Raw genomic sequence first — 8,697 nt, forward strand, 5'->3', positions numbered from 1 at the left:
TTAGGGTTAAAGCTAACAGGGGCGTTAAACAAGATCCTGGGCCCTATGCATAGGCAGTCCTGATGGGCCCCCATGGCCCCCACCCATGAAAATATCCAGGTAAAAAATATATATTTCAGATTCATACTTTTCAAGGGCCCTCTCTTCCTTTGGGGCCTTGCTAATGAGTACTGGTTTTACCCCCAGTCCGACCCTGGGAGCTAAACTTGGATAAAAGAACAAAGTTTGGAACTGTAAGGTCAAATAATTTTTATGTACTTTATTTTTTGTTGACATTATATCTGTGGTCAAAAATGTATATGACAGATGCCTTGGCACAGTGCACAGACACACGCAAAGCTCGGGATATGACAAATGCGCGCAGCAAGGCTAGAAGGGATACGTTTGGCTCTACTGGACATGCGCACATAAATACAGCGAAATTTTTGTCATACTATACTAGTGCTTGCATAGACTAGTCGAGCACTGTCGGAAACAATCGACTACTCCAGCATGCATTAACCATAATGAATACAAAGTGATTGCAAGTACCACGTGAATTTTAGAATTACAATATTGCGTGGAGCTGTTACTATATGACCTTATTTATGTTGCATGTAAAAATAAAATATGTAATGTAATAATTAGGGTTGTGCCTGAAGCCGAATACCTTATTCGGAATGGCACGGATAATGGCTTAAAAAACGAATAACGCTCAAGGAATAATTCTGCCTGAATACTCGGCTAAAGCTGACAGAGTCTGGTGTTTGCTAGATAACAGGTGAGCCAGGGCATCAGCGCCAGAAGTGAATGAATGTAAACTTTATGAGTGAAAAGAGCGCAAATCAAACACCGCATTGTTGTCACCTCTCTGTTTATCTCTCAGAAATCAGAGCGTTGCAAGAGTAATTTTACCTATAATAATACATCATAGCTACACGTTATATTATTTGTATATATTTAAAAGGCAAATATTGAAAGCTTAGGCTTCCATGATACGAATGAATGGAATAAGCACAGCGCGCTCGCCAATCAAACAGCCGCGCTGCGCATCTCAGTCTCTCAAAAACCAAATCAGTTCTCTCTCAAGAGTAGGCTAATAATCAGCTTCGATACGGATACATTGTCTACTTGTCCTACATGTTTGCATATTTACCTTTTGCTGGTTTGCGCGGAACACACACATCTGTTTAGTGAAGTTCATTAACATTAAGACTCGCTCAAAGTGTTCTGCGTAATGAGAATGTGTGCATTGAATGGATTCAGTCGTGTTCAAATGATCACTAAACGTTTGTCATGACGTCATGAAATTAATAATTATTTCAGTTTAACACGACATACTTGTTCAGTGATAACTACGAAAAAATATATAAAAAGTCATAACAGTCTTATCAAGTAACTGTACGATGTTGTATCCGAATGCAGATAGGAAAAAAATTGTGATTGTTACAGATACAAATACTGGCTGTTACATGAAAATGTAAATATGTAATGTCATATATAAAGTTTTTAAAATGTACATATGTACTAATTGTTGCATAAGGCTATACATTAATACGCGTTTATTGATAAAAAAAAGGCTATCTAGGTGTAGGTAAAACACAATCTAACAGGTAGAAAATTAAATTAGAAACATCTAAACTTTTCAGGTCGCAGTAAATGCACCACTGGTCATGCACATCCTTTCCCGGAACAATACTGAAAGCTAAGATGGAGAAACAGATGATCATAGTTGTTCAAGGATAGCCATTTTTTAAATGAATCTATTAGCAGAGCTACTGCAAGGGATGTTTAGTGCTGGAAATCAATTTATTCTTTGCTGAAACTTCTGCGTCATCATGGAGAGCGGGTCATGGTTGCCCAGCAACAGCAGACGCCACTGGAGCGCGAGCGCAGATTACAGAGTGCTTTGGAAATAAGGAGAGCGGCGCGCCTAGTGTTTTCCACACGTTTTCAGTCGCGACATCATGCAAATGTGGTTTTGTTTTGAAGGAGACATTTTTTTTTTTTTTTTTTGCTGGACTCGGTCGAGACCAACTAGAAGACTTGGCGAGTCCAATGGCCAAGTCCGAGACAAGTCCGAGTGCAAATTCAACGAGTCCGAGACAAGTCCGAGACGACAGAAAAATGTCTCGAGTCCGGACTCGAGTCCAAGACCGGACTCGAGTACTACAGCCCTAAATATATTACTATTATAATAAAATAATTAGAATTATTACATGTTTATTTTAACTTCTTCAGGATTGGGCCATTTACTAGGCTTTTCCCCTCGACACTGCACTGTGCCTACTGTACTTCAGAGATCAATGTTCCCAGCTATTTTGGCCTACCATCAAATGCCTGACCTCTTTAGAAAGCCGAGACCCTGTAGTTTCTTAGGAAATAATCAGAATAATTGTGTGAAGTACTGGCACAGAGCTATACAGGCTAGAATATATATTTTTCTTTCTGTCGGATAACAAGCATCTCAACTGACCACATTTCAGCCCTCTAGGTCACTTGATATGATTTTAGAAACACAACTGAGCCCAAGCACCAGGTCTTGTGAAACTGTGTGGAAAAGAAGATCAATATAGAATGAAATATGAGTACTGTAGACCATTCATTTGCCAAGGTATGCTCATGCGTTTTGTAAAATGCCCTATGGAAACTCCCCACATGACCTTTGGTAACCCAAAATGCATACTGACAATAAAAGCCTTACTGTGTGGCAACCTGTTGGTGTAGAAGCATAATCCTGGTCTCAAATGAAAAGTAGCACTCGGAAGTTTCTTGTATAGTATTTGGATTGTATGTTCTGATTCTGATATAGAATCACTACACAAAATATGGAATAATTACACAAAAGTCTTATAAAAGTGACATTTATTTGAAATAAAAATAGGTACAAGATTCCCCATTACAAATATACATAAAGAAATGCTGCATGTTGAAATCCCCACCCTGTAGAGAGAACTACTGTGTAAAAAAGTGACCCAAAAACATAGCTTGGGCTTATGCCCTTTGAAAAGGACAGTTTTATTGAGCTTTTGTCGCATGTCGTTGCTCTGTAAGGTAAGGTTAGTCATTTTAGCAATGTGGTGCACCCTTAGCTTAAAAAACAGGGACACAACTAATGTTAACAGCGTATGGTGGTGGCTATCTATGCCATACTGCGTTTCACAGATGTGCTCCGATGTACACGTCCTCTCGCAGTTTGCTGGGCTGTGATCGTCTGGTACTGGCTGATGCCTGACGAATGACCCTCTCTGCTGCCCTGATGATCCTCACTGTGCCTCCTGATGGAATCACCAGACCTCCATTGTGTTTTAAAGTCAGCAGGTGGTAGCTCTGGTCCTTGATAACAGATGGGGATGGAAGATCTTCTCCTGCTGCAGAGGACATATCTACAGCTGACAGGCTTGTTCAGGTATCGATGACAGCTGGTAGTGACTCTGGGTGACAAGATGGCCGCCAGGGATGACATTAGACTCCGCTGTAAGACATCTAACCTTTATGTATATCTAATTTTGAAATGGTCTATAAAAAATTGCCCTTTGATGCACAATAACAGTCTGACCCCAACTGCCGATCTGTCATGTTTCAGCTTCACTGATTGGCCGCTATCCTATACCGATTTCACAACTAGCCCTCTGATTGGTTGAAACCGCATGCATAACAGTCTAGACCCCAGACAGAGGACACAGTCAAACATGGCTTATCTGAGATCTATCCTGCGTTCAGGGAAGGTATTTGTGTGGAAATATGACACATTAGCAACATAGTACGCTCATTACAATGAGATGAGGGTTTTGAGACTGATATGGCATTGTGTTTGTCTTTCAGAATGCCGTTCCAGCGGTTTTGCGGCGGGAGTTTCACAGGACGCTGCCGGCTGCGGTGCAGGTCAGAGATGCTGCTCTCACCTTAAACAGATGCTGCATGACACTAAACACTAAAGCTTCAGAAAACACCTGTAAAATTGTGTTGAATATTAGTATGTGTTTGGGTGTGTGCTGTGGTAAAACCATAGACTGTATAAAATTCACCCCCTGAAGGGCAAAATTTGCTAAATACATTTTTTTAACCAAGCTGTAAACGTTGGGCATTTTAACATGGGGAGTCTATGGGACTGACAGCCAGCCTCAAGAACCCAGTTGATGAATCGCACTTAAGTCACAGCACACTGTAAAAAAGTAAAGTTGACTTTACTTAAAATTACAAGGTAATTTGCTGCACAGCTTTTTTGAATTTATCCCCATTTCGAATTAGTTCACTTAACTCAATTCACTGAGTAAGGTCACATGTCTCCCAACTTAAGATCTTTTGTTTAGCTGATTGAGTTTTTATAGTTAAAAAAACTTTGTTATGTAATTTCAACTTTTATTGTTATTTTCACTTGACTTAATAAAGTACGTTCAGTTTGACTAGAAATGTGTTTTTAAACAGCATCACAAGGTTAAAAAAAACTACTACATGTTTGATATTTTCAAGAGCAAGTTCAGCTTCATGACACCCTGATGAATAGTGTTGGGTATTGTTTGAATTTTATCGGTTCCGATTCTTATCGAGTCCTAGTTTCGATTCCAATAAGATAAAAATCCAATGTAAAAAAATAAGTCCAACATTTAGATGTCAAACATGTATTCTGTCTTTTTAAAAGCATCCTGTTGCAGCTGAATAACATGAGCAAAAATCAGCAGCTTACAAAACACTGCAAGAGGAATTTTACCTGTGCTTTAAAAAAAATACCATACCAAAAACAACTAGATTAATATAAATTTCAAATATTAAAGTGTTAAAGACAGGTAAAAAGCCAGTAATAACATAGGAACAAACAAATCAATTCGCAATATCATGAATAAATACAACTAAACAAAATTTCAGGTACAGAAACTGTAATTAAAAGTTTAAAAACACTGCATAGTTTTCTTTTTATGAATAAATAAAGATTAATCAATAAAAGTTATTAAATATATTCAATCAAGATCATTGAATGATTTTCTTTTGTTCTTTGATTAACATTAATGACAGGCTGTTGTCTCTTTAAGCAAAAATACTGTACATGTGTGTTTTCTTTCTCATCTGTTTACGTTCATCTGTTAAATGTCCTGGAGGGAGGGGAGAGAGGCACCAACGATCTTCTCTGCTGCTCTCACTATGCGTTGAAGGGTCTTTCGGCAGGATGCATTGCAGGCGCCATACCACACAGTGATGCAGCTCGTTAGAATGCTCTCGTTGGTGCCTCTGTAGAAGGTGTACATGATGGGGGGGCAGGGGCTCTGGATCTTCTCAGTTTGCGGAGGAAATAGAGACGCTGCTGTGATTTCTTGGCTAGTGCTGCAGTGTTGTTGGTCCAAGAGAGGTCCTCTGTGATGTGCACACCCATAAACTTGGTGCTACTCACTCTCTCCACAGTCACACCGTTGGATGGTTAGGAGTATGCTGAGTGTGTGCTCTCCTGAAGTCAACAACAATCTCCTTTGTCTTCTCCACGTTCAGAGAGAGGTTGTTGTCACTGCACCACCTGGCCAGGCGGCTCACCTCGCTACCTGAGGTCTTCCAGTCAGAAAGTCCAACAGACAGTTGCACAGCGAAGTGTTGAGCCCCAGCTGGACCAGTTTGTGAATGGGCTGTTCAGGGATGATAGTGTTGAATGCTGAACTGAATACTATGAACAGCATTCTGACGTATGAGTCCTTTTTGTCTAGATGTGTGAGTGCTGAGTGGATGGCATTTGTGATGGCATCATCGGTCGAGTGGTTGGCCCGATATGAAAACTGAAATGAGTCCAGGGAGGGCGGAGGTCAGACTTGATGTGGTGCATGACTAGCCGTTCAAAGCACTTCATGAGGATGGGAGTGTCACGCTGTCAGTCTCTGTTTCCCTGAGTGTCCACTAGTGAGCTCACTTCTCCTTAGGCACTTTCACCATAGGCACTATAATTCTGGTATTGACCCATGGCAGGTTTGACTACGATTTTGGATTATCTCTATTTAAAATACCTGCGATTGGATCTCTCATCTCCTTGTGTTTCACTGGTCGTCGAATCGTTACAGAAGGACTCCATCGAAAGAGATCCAGCGGTATATCTGCTCCCATTTCCTCCCCAGCCATCAAGCGGGAGAGGAATGGCTTTGAGGGTACTCGCCTGGTAGTGTTCCGTGTAACCAGGGGAGGTCGCTCAGGAGTGAGTAATCGAGAGGAGGTCAGGCAGCGATCTCCACTGTGGCTTCCTGTTGACCCGGGGTTCGGATGGAAGCCGGCCTTTCCCATTATGGACAGAGAGGGGAGAGGAGGCGCAAATCGGCTGAGCCAGCGCCGCTGTGCAAGATGGCTGCCAGTCCAGTGCCGCTGCACAAGATGGCCGCCAACCTGATAATATAACTGATAATATAACTGATAATATTAACACTTGAGACTGAAGTAATGGCTGGTTAATTTACATGATTAAAACAAAGCTTTTTTATTGTTCCAGTTGGGAATGCATCTATGTGTGGCAGGATAGATGGACGGAAGAAAGCTGGCTATCCGATCCGGTTTCCTTCTGTTAAATGCGGTGATAGATCCAGAGTTTAGTCAGGTTCCGGTTGACCCTCCAGAGTCAAGTCAGGTGTTCATGGACCCTCCAGAGTCAGGGTTAGTCACCGTCGACCTTTCCAGAGTCAGGGCTAGTTCCTGTCGACCTTCCAGAGTCGAGTCAAATTCCAGTTGACTGTCCAGAGTCAAGTCAGGCTCCTGTTGACCATCCAGAGTCGAGTCATATTCCTGTTGACCCTCCAGAGTTGAGTCAGGTTCCGGTTGACCCTCCAAAGTTGAGTCAGGTGCTAATGGACCCTCCAGAGTCAGGGTTAGTCACCGTCGACCTTCCAGAGTTAGGGTTAGTCACCGTTGACCTTCCAGAGTCAGGGTTAGTTCCTGTTGACCTTCCAGAGTCAAGTCAAGTCACTGGTGATCTTCAAGGACAGAATCAAGTCACTGGTGATCTTCAAGGACTGAGTCAAGTCACCGGGGATCTTCATGAACATATGCATGTCACCAATAATCTTCATGAGCAGAGTCAAGTCAGCCACCGATCCTCTGGAATCCAGTTATAAACACCATGGGATTACCAGAGTTTTGTCCTCCCGTTGGTCTGGCCGCATGGATGTGGTGGTCTTATTGCTCCGTCCTGGGGGCTTCCACCCTGACCACACGGCTGTGGTGGTCTTCTGCTCCGCCCTGGTGGGCATCACGTGATGTCCTTCATGGACTTTATGTTTTTGTGTTTTTGTTTTCTTTAGTTTTTTCTGTCTGTTTCCTCCTTTTGGACCTGGCCCTCCATCCCTCCCCCCTGATCCTCCACTGGTCCACCTCCTCCTAAGTTTCTAGTCTGTGTCTGTTGTTACGTTTCCTTCTAGGACCTGGCCCTTCCGTCCCATCCCCCCTTATCCTCCGCCAGTCCACCACCCTCCTGGACTCCTTGTTTTGTGTTGCACTTCTCTTGTCTCTGTCTCCCCATTTTACCTGGTTGTCTTGTCTCTGTTTCCCATTTTACCTGGTTGTGTTGTCTCTGTTTCCCCATTCTACCTGGGTCCTCCTGTCTCTGTGTACCAATGTTATCTGGCCCTCCGTCCCTCCCCAGTCCTCCGCTGCTCCAACTCCCTCCTAGTTCTTTGTCTGTTTGTTTTCCCTCTGTTTTGGGTGGAGCAATCTGGCAGCTGCTCCGTGGAGGAGGGGGTAATGTCACGCTGTCAGTCTCTGTTTCCCTGAGTGTCCACTAGTGAGCTCACCTCTCCTTAGGCACTTTCACCATAGGCACTATAATTCCTCTAGTCTGGTCCTGTCTTCACAGTAATTGCACTCCAGTTAATTGCACCAGGTGCAGGCAATCTATTATCATTAGTCTCCTTATGAAAACCTGTTCCCCAAGATTCCTCTTTCTCATATTCTGAGTTCCCATTCCATTTCCTTCGCTTCCTGTTCCCTTCCTTGTTTTGTTATTTTGTTTGTTTGGACTGAAGTCTGGTTTTGAACCCATGGCATGTTTGACTACAATTTTGGGATTACCTCTATTAAATATACCTGCGATTGGATCTCTCGTCTCCCTGTGTTTCACTGTCGTTGAATCGTTACAGGGAGTAAGTGCAACAGGACAGCAGTCATTGAAGCAGGCTGGAGAGGGCTTCTTCGGAACTGGAATGATGGTGGTAGCTTTGAAAGATAAGATTGAGAGAAAGACTTAGCTTGACTAAGTGAGATGTTGAAATGTCTGTGAAGACATCAGTGAGTTCTGCTGCACAGTCTCTCAGTACACGCCCAGGAATGTTGTCAGGACCCGGAGCTTTGCGTGCATTGATGCTGCTGAAGGATCTCCTCACGCTTTCTGGGTCAGCATCATCACCTGGTCGCCGGGAGGAGGTGGAAGACTTCTGTGCAGTGGTACTGTTTTTGTTTCTAAAAGCGAGCCAAGTAGTGTTCACCTCGTTCAACTGAGAGATGTTACTGTCACAGGTCCTGTGGTGGGGGCTTTGTAGTCCCGTAATGGTCTGTATCCTTGCCACAAGGCTCAGTGTCTCTGCTGTCACTGAATTGATGGGTTGTCCTCCTGGAGTACTGTCTCTTAGCCTCTCTGATGCAGCAGGAGAGGTTGGCCCTGGCTGTCCTCAGGCCCACCTAATCTCCAGCTCTTAAGGCAGCATTCTGTGCTTCAGGGGTCTGTAGACCTCCCCTGTCATCCACGGCTTCTGATTGGCCCGG

General features: G+C 43.3%; 1 long non-coding RNA gene across 1 annotated transcript; it reads left to right on the top strand.

Moving 5' to 3' along the window:
• Nucleotides 1-3,584: 3,584 nt before the first annotated feature.
• LOC113040641 (uncharacterized) lies at nt 3,585-3,865 on the top strand. The gene is made up of 2 exons (XR_003275266.1): nt 3,585-3,707; nt 3,805-3,865. It is a non-coding gene; the product is annotated as an uncharacterized LOC113040641 (long non-coding RNA).
• Nucleotides 3,866-8,697: the final 4,832 nt, after the last annotated feature.

The sequence above is a fragment of the Carassius auratus genome, chromosome 22 (assembly GCF_003368295.1).
Source record: "Carassius auratus strain Wakin chromosome 22, ASM336829v1, whole genome shotgun sequence".
NCBI lineage: Eukaryota > Metazoa > Chordata > Actinopteri > Cypriniformes > Cyprinidae > Carassius > Carassius auratus.